The sequence below is a fragment of the Rhinopithecus roxellana genome, chromosome 2, assembly GCF_007565055.1.
Source record: "Rhinopithecus roxellana isolate Shanxi Qingling chromosome 2, ASM756505v1, whole genome shotgun sequence".
In the NCBI taxonomy this organism is placed as follows: Eukaryota; Metazoa; Chordata; class Mammalia; order Primates; family Cercopithecidae; genus Rhinopithecus; species Rhinopithecus roxellana.
In genome coordinates this window covers 65710327-65721465 of record NC_044550.1, presented here as the reverse complement: position 1 = coordinate 65721465, position 11139 = coordinate 65710327, and the positions used below count along the sequence as shown (strand labels likewise).

At 42.4% G+C, this 11139-nt stretch overlaps 1 pseudogene; it reads left to right on the top strand.

Moving 5' to 3' along the window:
• The first annotated feature begins 4824 nt into the window (after positions 1-4824).
• On the top strand, positions 4825-8715 carry LOC104674254 (annotated as a pseudogene).
• The last annotated feature ends 2424 nt before the right edge of the window (positions 8716-11139 follow it).

Here is an 11139-nt window from a genome sequence, read left to right as displayed (position 1 = left end):
AAGCTGATAAGCAACTTCAGCAAAGTCTCAGGATACAAAATTAATGTGCAAAAATCACAAGCATTCTTATACACCAGTAACAGACAAGCAGAGAGCCAAATCAGGAATGAACTTCCATTCACAATTGCTTCAAAGAGAATAAAATACCTAGGAATCCAACTTACAAGGGATGTCAAGGACCTCTTCAGGGAGAACTATAAACCACTGCTCAGTGAAATCAAAGAGGACACAAACAAATGGAAGAACATACCATGCTCATGGATAGGAAGAATCAATATCGTGAAAATGGCCATACTGCCCAAGGTTATTTATAGATTCAATGTCATCCCCATCAAGCTACCAATGAGTTTCTTCACGGAATTGGAAAAAACTGCTTTAAAGTTCATATGGAACCAAAAAAGAGCCCACATTGCCAAGACAATCCTAAGTCAAAAGGACAAAGCTGGAGGCGTCACGCTACCTGACTTCAAACTATACTACAAGGCTACAGTAACCAAAACAGCATGGTACTGGTACCAAAACAGAGATATAGACCAATGGAACAGAACAGAGTCCTCAGAAATAATACCACATATCTACAGCCATCTGATCTTTGACAAACCTGAGAGAAACAAGAAATGGGGAAAGGAATCCCTATTTAATAAATGGTGCTGGGAAAATTGGCTAGCCATAAGTAGAAAGCTGAAACTGGATCCTTTCCTTACCCCTTATACAAAGATTAATTCAAGATGGATTAGAGACTTAAATGTTAGACCTAATACCATAAAAACCCTAGAAGAAAATCTAGGTAGTACCATTCAGGACATAGGCATGGGCAAGGACTTCATGTCTAAAACACCAAAAGCAACGGCAGCAAAAGCCAAAATTGACAAATGGGATCTCATTAAACTAAAGAGCTTCTGCACAGCAAAAGAAACTACCATCAGAGTGAACAGGCAAACTACAGAATGGGAGAAAAGTTTTGCAATCTACTCATCTGACAAAGGGCTAACATCCAGAATCTACAAAGAACTCAAACAAATATACCAGAAAAAAATAAACAACCCCATCAAAAAGTGGGCAAAGGATATGAACAGACATTTCTCAAAAGAAGACATTCATACAGCCAACAGACACATGAAAAAATGCTCATCATCACTCGCCATCAGAGAAATGCAAATCAAAACCACAATGAGATAACTTCTCACACCAGTTAGAATGGCAATCATTAAAAAATCAGGAAACAACAGTTGTTGGAGAGGATGTGGAGAAATAGGAACACTTTTACACTGTTGGTGGGATTGTAAACTAGTTCAACCATTATGGAAAACAGTATGGCAATTCCTCAAGGATCTAGAACTAGATGTACCATATGACCCAGCCATCCCACTACTGGGTATATACCCAAAGGAGTATAAATTATTCTACTACAAAGACACATGCACACGTATGTTTATTGCGGCACTATTCACAATAGCAAAGACTTGGAATCAACCCAAATGTCCATCTGTGACAGACTGGATTAAGAAAATGTGGCACATATACACCATGGAATACTATGCAGCCATAAAAAAGGATGAGTTTGCGTCCTTTGTAGGGACATGGATGTAGCTGGAAACCATCATTCTTAGCAAACTATCACAAGAAGAGAAAACCAAACACCGCATGTTCTCACTCATAGGTGGGAACTGAACAATGAGATCACTTGGACTCGGGAAGGGGAACATCACACACTGGGGCCTATCATGGGGAGGGGGGAGGGTGGAGGGATTGCATTGGGAGTTATACATGATATAAATGATGAATTGATGGGTGCTGACGAGTTGATGGGTGCAGCACACCAACATGGCACAAATATGCATATGTAACAAACCTGCACGTTATGCACATGTACCCTAGAACTTAAAGTACAATAAAAAATATATATATGTATTAAAAAATAATAAAAATAAAAATAAAAATAAAAAATCACTAGGATATTTACTTTGAATTCAGAAAAATAAGCATATAGAGAGAGCTATTGATACAAAGTGACTTGTTATAATAAAAAGTAAGGTTTATAATCAAAATTTATTAATTGGAAATGATACATATGTATATATATAATTTTTAGGTAATCTAGTAATCCTATATAGTATCACACATATATCAAATTTAAGTAAGATTTAATGAACAGCATTTTTACCCATTAAGATGTAAAATAATATTTAAGTTTTAACTGCATCTTACCTGTAAGCAAGATATAAAACAAAGTAGGTAAATGAAACTTAAAATGATATGAAGTCTTTACTCCAGAGCCAAAAGAATCATATAGTCTCCTACATGTAATTTTAGCAATTAAAATGGTGAACTAGACACAAACAATATCATAGAAAAAAATAAAAATCTGAATTCAGAAAAGAAAAAGTTACAAGGTCCTCATTGGGTTATACAAAATTATAATACTGTAAAGCTTGTCCCGCTATAGAACAAGGTGATCTCTGAAATTACAAGCCAGGGAATTCAGAACTATAAAAAGGAAATATTACTTCATAATCTTTAGTTAACCTGTAGCTACACTTCCGTAGAAGGTCATAAAATCATATTCTGTGGTTGGATTTAAAAGCTGGATAATTTTATAGCCACTCATAATATCAGGGCTCAAGATCATTGCCTTTACTGGCTGGAATAGAATTCTTTGATCATCCATATGAATATACTGCTAGGTAAGGAGGTAGATGGTACAACATGCAGTCTTACGGGTTAAATATTGGTTTCTTGGAGTCAAATGACAATGTTTACCACCTTCGTCTTCTTTCAAGCATGCTTAAGATTATTGAAGGTGAATAGAAGCCATAGGAAGCTGCCTTTGTAAGTCAGAACTTATATTTCCCTTACGGAATCTTCCCAACAATTGATAGACCCATGTGCACAGTAAGCCTACATCTGATAAAACACTGGCATCAAATGGAAGCTAGAATTTCCATTTCCAGGTTCTTTCAACTTGGGTGACCTTCCATTTCCAAGCTGAAACTTCACTTTCCCAGCATCTAGGGTGCTTCTCTTAGACGGTGCCTTAGTTTGTGAGTATACTTCCTGTATCTATCATCTGCTTAAAAAGTATCACTTACAATGTCCTCTATATGCAAGCTTTTAAATTATTTTAAAATGTACTATCCTTTCATCTTTAAACATTCTTTTAAATTGCCGTTTCCTGCCTCTGTGCCTTTGTTCATTCTGCCTCTGTCACTGGAATGTTATTCTCTGCCCCTCCTACTTCAAGGATCCAGTTTCTTCAGGAAGTGATCCCTGATGTTCTCAGATAAAAGTGATATTCCAAACCTCCCTCCCCACCTACCATGTGCATCCCAAATATTGTATCTGTGATTTTGATATTTATCCATCTCTACCTTATTCTAAGAGTATGTATAAATTCGTTTGGCTTACCTCTTGCTTAGCTCTCTTCTAGAATGTAAAAATTTCGTAAGTAGGAGCTGTACCTGAGTCATTTCTCGTGTGTTTCACAGCACCTAGTCTACTGTCTTCAACAAGGGCAATAATGTGTGCTTCCTTGGCAATAATGCATGCTAAGAATTACTCTGTGGCATACCTATTGTGGATATTTTTATGTAATTCTTAGCTTTCCTCTTCCAGCTGGCAATTGTCTTCTTTCTTGGTTACTTTTGAAACTTCCAGTAATCAAAATAACAAAAAGAAAATTAATCTCTACAAAAATACAGTTCTTAGATCCAGTATTCATGCAAAAAGAATAATGCAGTAAAAATAGATAAATAAAAGCATGCTGAGGTTGTCAGTATTTTAAACACAGTTATGTGGTGTTTCTTGGTAGAGTTGAATGAAGCACCAAAAATATCGTTTTGTTAACCTGCTTCTTCCATCTAGTGGCAAAAAGCAGGAAGAAACAATGTCCTAGAAAAACACCATGATCAAATGGTTCTAAATGCCATTTCAGGAAATACTGATGATAAGAGTTCAACATTCAAGATTTAAATGATAAGTATTTTTAAATAATTTTAGCAAATTGATAGTGCTCAGCTGGGGTAACTGTCAAAGGTAAAGTCATACATGTATTTGCATGCTTTCACAAAGACTTCAACTATATATGTAAAGCTATGTATCACCCCACATTAAATTGAGATAGATTTATTTTGGTATACATAATTATGGATCGGGAACAAACTGTTGGATAACTATTTAGAATTCCACTATTTCCTCAGCTATAAGCACATGGCAACCGTGCTGTTATAAGTTTTAAGAGGTGCAATTGAGAACCACTGCCATTGGACTTCACCATTGGAATTGCCAGTGAAAATGTTTTTGCAATAATAGGCAGTGAAAAATTTTGTGACCTGAGGCATAGGGTCAATTGGAAGGGGGAAAGAGGGAAAGTTTAAAGGAGGTAGAATCAGCTGCTCTGCATTGTTAGCGCTGCTTCAAAGACAGTAATGAAAAATAATATGCAATGGACAGCATAATTCTCTGTACTCTCAAAGGCCACCAGTTTATCCCTAATACATTAGGTTTGACTGCCCTTCTAACACTTTCTGTTTGCCTCACTGCAAATGTAATTAATGTTTTAGAAGTTAAATGTGGGTTATGCAGAAGTGGAAAGATGTTCTCCAGAACAGCAACTTTTTCCCCTTCTTCTATTCAAGTGAACCAGTTAACCATGTGTAATGATGATAAAAATAAAAAGCTGTCAAAGTATTTAAATATGTAAAGATTATAAGGGAAAATATAAGTATTTACGAGTATCATAATTATTTTAAACTCAGTTTTTAATAAAAGAAAATATACTTTTTGTTTATTTCCTAATTTTTAAGAAGAGAAAACTTGTGTCTTCCTATCTCTGAAACTCTTTTTCCAGATGAATAGGGACCAGCTACAAAATTTCATTGGATATTTAATCACGTCACACCACCACACTGAAGTTCTTCCTACTGCACAGAAACAGGCAGATGAGATTCTATCCTCCAACTCAGAAATCAACCAAGTGAACAGTGCTCCTGACCCCACAGCTGGGGCCAGCATTGACAATGAGAACTGTTGGCATTTGGATGAAGAAGAGGTGAAAGAGCAAGTGAAGTTATTTCTCTCCCAGGGGACTTACTATGACCCTGGAAAGCAACTCAACTCAATATTTGCCAAGGTTCAAGAAATACTGTGGACGAGAGATTCCAGTGGAGCAAGGATACTGATACCAATAACTGAGCAGTTTATGGCTGATCCATGACACACTCTGGAGTCAGCAAGGAACAAGCCTGACAGGCAAGGTCAGGCAACTCTGGAATGAGCTGGGGGCTTTATGGGTGTGCATAATTTTAAATCCACACTGCAAACTGGAGGAGAAATACTGCTGGCTGCAGCAGCTGCAGAAGTGGAGCGACCTGGATGTCTGTCCCCTGGAGGATGGAAACTATGGACGTGAGCTGCCCAACATCACCAATGCACTTCCCCAGAATGCCATTTGCAGCCCAGACTCCTTATCCAGACCTAGACGTACGATATTCACAAGAGCCATTGAGGGTCATGAATTACACTGACAGGACAGCCACCTACAGCAAATAATCAGCAGTGATGTTTACACAGCTCCCGCCTGCCAGCACGAAAGTGAAAGACTACTCTTTAATTCCCCAAGCCAGTCACTGTGGCTTGAGCATGTGCCTACAGCCTGTGCTCGGGTTGATGCCCGACATTCCCATGGTTATCCAAAAGAGGCCCTCAGACTCACAGTGACCATTATTAATACTCTGAAGCTGCAGCAACAGCGGCAACTGGAAATCTACAAGCATCAGAAGAAAGAATTGTTGCAGAGAGGAACCACAACCATCACAAACCTGGAGGGCCAGGTAGGCTACCCCCGATCCCATTGGCTGCCTGTTTCTCACTTTGACTGAGGCCTGCCGCATGAATGATGACGGCTATCTGGAGATGTCAGATATGAATGAAAGCAGAACTCCTGTGTACCAACATGTACCTGTGGCTGTAGGCTCCCCAAACACTAGTAAGTCCTACCCGTCATTGACCCTGGAAGTTGCATTGATGAACCTGGGTCAACAGACGATAATGCCTGAAGACCTCTACGCACAGAAGAAGATGTCCCGTAATGAAGAGCAGCTCCTAAGCCAACTCCAAGAGCTGCAGGTTGACGATGAGCTAGTGCAAACACTGCAAACAGCGTATCTTACTGCTGGAAGGGGGCCCTTTGAGCAGTCTGGGAGAAGTCATCCACTAAAAGAGTGTTCCCATGCAGACCTTTGCCAAGTATTTGTTCTCAGCTCTGCTGCCTCATGATCCAGATCTGTCCTATAAATTAGCCCTACATGCCATGAGGTTACCTGTTTTAGAAAACTCAGCTTCTGGCCGGGTACAGTGGCTCACACCTGTAATCCCAGCACTTTGAGAGGCTGAGATGGGTGGATCATCTGAGGCCAGGAGTTCAAGACCAACCTGGCCAACATGGAGAAACCCCATCTCTACTAAAAATACAAAAAAAAAAAAATTAGCCAGGTACGGTGGCAGATGTCTGTAATCCCAGTTACTTGGGAGACTGAGGCAGGAGAATTGCTTGAACCCAGGAGGCGGAGGCTGCAGTGAGCTGAGATCACACCACTGCACTTCAACCTGGGCAACAAGAGCAAAACTCCATCTCAAAAAAAAAGAAAAAAATGAAACAGAAAACTCAGCTTCTGTAGGTGACACATCCTACCCTCACCATGTGGTATCACAGCAGTGTGAACTGGCCTCTGCCATGCTGACTGCTGCCAAAAGAGACACTGAGACTCTGAACAATTCTGGAAGCAATACAGAAGAAAAGCACATTCATTCCTCTTTCCTTATCTTCAAACTGGCCCAAATGCATACAAGATTGCTACTCCCACTGTCAGTAGTACTGAGAGCACCCTGCTCACCATGGCCCTGGGACTTGGGTTACAGGTGATGCAGATGGCCTTATCAATCCTTAACTGGAGATGCCAGGAGATGGTATGGTGGTTGGTGACCTGTGCTACAGAAGTGGGTGATTCTCCCACTTCTGTCTATCCCCAGGGGAAAGGAATTTCTAGGCCCTACGCTTGGGATGGGACAATGAATCCTTTGAGCTTTCATATTCCTATTCTTGATGTCCTAAGAAAGGATGTGGCTGCTGGTGGGAGATGATGGCCTCTGTTTAGCCAGCTCAAGCCCTGTTCTCACTGCATGAACCATATCCTGATGTCAGCAGAACTTTAACCCTCTCATCAGAGATGTATCTAAGACAGTGAATTTTCAGCTGCCAATACTCAAGTGCTCCCTTGGGAGGTAGTGGGCCAGGTAGTTTCCTCCCCATCCCTGTCCATGCTTGTGAGCAACCCCAGACAACTTGGAGGCTCAGGACCCTTTCTGAAGCCCAAAGCCCCAGCACAAGACTCTACCCTGAGAGGCCTCACTTCAGCTAGAACCCCTGGCAGATCTCCAACCCTGGCCTGTGGGCAAGCAAACCACAGACTCTACTGCTCCGTCCTTGTGAGAGGCTGAGAGCACCTGCAGAAACCTTCAACCTTCTAACCAGGGAAGGAAGGGTTAGCAAGAGACCCCAAACAGGGTCTGGCCATCTGGGATGCTCCCCTTTCCCTGGTTTGCCTCAGATCATCTCAAAGTTGCTGAGGAGGAGGGAGAACTCATCTATGCAGGCCAAGTTCAAACCCCAAATGGTAATCTGGGCAGACCTGAATCAGGACACAGATGGCACAGCTGAGCTCAGGCTCTCCCTGACAGGTGTGTGGGCCCTGGTGAGCATCTTGCAGAGCTGGTACACACTCTTCACTTCTACTGAGGCTACTAGTATTGTAGCTGCCACAGCCGTATCCCACACTACTATTCTACGCCTCAGTCTTGACTATCCACAGCAGGAGGAACTGACTAGCTGTGTTCACACACTGGCCTTGCAGTGTGCTATGAAACATCCACAGACCTGTGCCCCTGTCAGCCCTTACGCTCTGTGAGGAAGACCACGTTGCCTTTGAGGCAGCCTACCAGATTGCCACTGATGCTGATGCTGGTGGCATGAGCCATTCATAGCTGTTCACCATCTCCCACTACACAGGGCTCCGTGGCTACCCGCTCCATGCCTTCAAGCTGACCTCACTGGCCATGACCCATCTTAACCTGGCCTACAACCAGGATACCCACACAGCCATCAATGATGTGCTCTGGGCTTGTCCCCTCAGCCACTCACTAGGCAAGAATGAGCTGGCAGCTCTCATGTCCCTGGTGATGAAGAGTGTGCACTGTGCCACAGTGCTTCCAGACATCCTGTGTGCAACACTGCACAGTGACTGCACCTGGCCTGGCTGGCACTCCAGGCCGCTGTAGCTCTGGAAAGTTCATGTCCATTGACAAAGCTCCATTGTGCGAGTTGCCAATGATGCTGATGACACCATCAATACTTATATCAACACTACAAACTCATGCCTAATACACATCAGCTCTCGCCACCATGCAAAGTTCATTGAATTTCTAAGCAAGGCTCTGGAGACCTTCCTGCTGCCCCAGGATGACCACCTGCAATTTGCTCAGTTCATCAACAACCTCAAACAGATTTACAAAGGCAAGAAAAAGCTGACGCTGCTGGTGCTTTGCCTAAGAAAGCAGATAGCTCACTGCCAGGGCAGCCTGGGTCCCCAGGTAGAATCAGGGTGGGCCAAGGACATTGAAACATTTGTCCACCCTGAAAGGACTCCGAGCACCTGTGACTGAGGCCAAAGAACTACAGGGCTAAGAATGGGGAGAGTCTAACTCTAGTCGATATGCCTTCCTTAGCAAGCTTCTCACTACAGCCCACTGTTCGCGGAGGAGCTGGGCCCTGCAGATTGACCAGAGACCCCACAACATGCCACCTCCTGCCCCTATATCCTGCATGTTCTGAGCATTGGCCCTGTCTCCCTTGGCAAACACAGAACACTATTCTGTCTCAGGGATTGCTTAACCAGAGAAACAGATGCATTTATGGTGCTGTAAATACTATAGTATATGTGTTGCCAATTATTGTAAAGTTGTAACTATTTATAATTCTGGTTCTTGTTTGATGGGCACTTGAAGTAGCTGTGGGTGGGAAGATATGCTTATTTTCTGAGGAGAACTCACAATCATTTCTCAGGTTTCCCTTGCAGAGTGTATGCTGTTAGCAGTGGAAGAGTGGGGGTACCACGGAGAAAAACAGCCAGTTCGAAAAAAAATCCCAAGTCTAGTCTATGCAGAATCCCCCACCTACAGACAGGGCATTTATAGCCAGTGGTGGGTGAGGGGCAGAGGACAGAACTGGACTTAGATTTTTGCCTCACAAAGCTATGAGGACACTGAAGCTCCTGCTCCTGCCTCTTCAGGAGCCTGATGAGTGACTAAGAAACAAGGGCAGAGAGAAGATGAAGGTCTGGGAAGCCACTGAGCTCATAATATTCTTCTATAATTATTTGCTGGCCCCTTTTGGGTTTAGGATTTTTTTTTTTTTTTTTTTTTTTTTTTTTTTTTTTTTTTTTTTTTTTTGCACTCAAGCTAAGTGCAGACCAGCCCCAGCCTCCAAGTCAGCAAGCAATAAGACTGTGGCAAAAACATGCAGAAGAAGCCTGAGGTAGGGCCGGGCGCGGTGGCTCAAGCCTGTAATCCCAGCACTTTGGGAGGCCGAGACGGGCGGATCACGAGGTCAGGAGATTGAGACCATCCTGGCTAACACGGTGAAACCCCGTCTCTACTAAAAAAAAAATATGAAAAACTAGCCGGGCCAGGTGGCGGGCGCCTGTAGTCCCAGCTACTCGGGAGGCTGAGGCAGGAGAATGGCGTGAACCCGGGAGGCGGAGCTTGCAGTGAGCTGAGATCGCTGCCACTGCACTCCAGCCTGGGCGACAGAGCGAGACTCTGTCTCAAAAAAAAAAAAAAAGAAGAAAAAGAAGCCTGAGGTAGAAAGGCAGGGGAAGAAAGCAAATACAGGGTGAGAAGAGCACTGTGCACCTAAAGCAGCCAATCTGATGGCAGAGGGAGACTGGTGCTTAGAAGCTTGTTTGGTGAGAGAACGAATAGAGGAGGCACAGAGATGGGGAACAAACATTTAAGTGGTAAGAGATTTAAAAGGAATGGGGAAGAGAAACCTGGCAAAAAGAAAGGACACATTCATGCAGATCCTCAAACATGAATACAAAGATATCCCTACATGTAGAAATACGCTCAGTTACACATATAAAGACACAGATACATAGATAGCAAGCATACACACGGACACAGATTTTCACATATGCACTCATGTGTGCCCAGATACAAATACACACTAAACATGCACAAACATGAGTGCATTTACACATAGATATGCATCCTCACATATATACACATCATAAATATGTATGTGCACATACAGGTGGTCACCTTTGTGTTAGAGAGTATGTGGTTTCATCTACAGTTACGTGTGTGTGTATCTGTATGTCTTAGGATATGTGTTTATGTGCAAAGACATATCTATGCATGCCTGTCTGTATGTGCACATACATATTTATGTGTATCTATGTCAGCTCTATGGCTGTGTACCTGTGGGAATATATGCACACTGGCCTGTGGGTTTCCGCATGAGGATATACATATTTGCATACATGTTCCCATCTGGGAAAACAGAGGCAGGAGGTGGTTACCATGTCTCCAGGATTCTCGTGGCCAATCTTTCTGGATCAAGTCCATGAAAGGATGCTAACTAACTGGGCGATTGTTGGAGCCACTGACACTGTTTAGATGTGCCAGCAGCCACAAGACCCAAAAGCCTAGCCCTAATAATTAAATTGAAACAAACTGTTAGCATATGATGCCAGAAAGAGCTAGGATGGGGATAGAATCTGGTGGCCCAGTAGGGCTGTTGACACCTGTGGTGAAACCTAGTCGGGTTATCTCATTTACTTCACAATCATATGTCCCCACATTACAGGCAGTTGAAATGTGTGGGTCCCTCTTATGTATTATAATGAAGTTTTACAAACGCTAGAGACCTTGGTATTTAAAATTTTTTTCACAGTGAACATGGTCAGTTCCCAAGAAATAAATTTCAGACAAATTGTAAACATCATACATAATATTTTATTTATAATTTTTGGACAATCAAGGGAAGGAGGGAAGATGTTATAAGTAATAGTCATGAGAATGAACTCT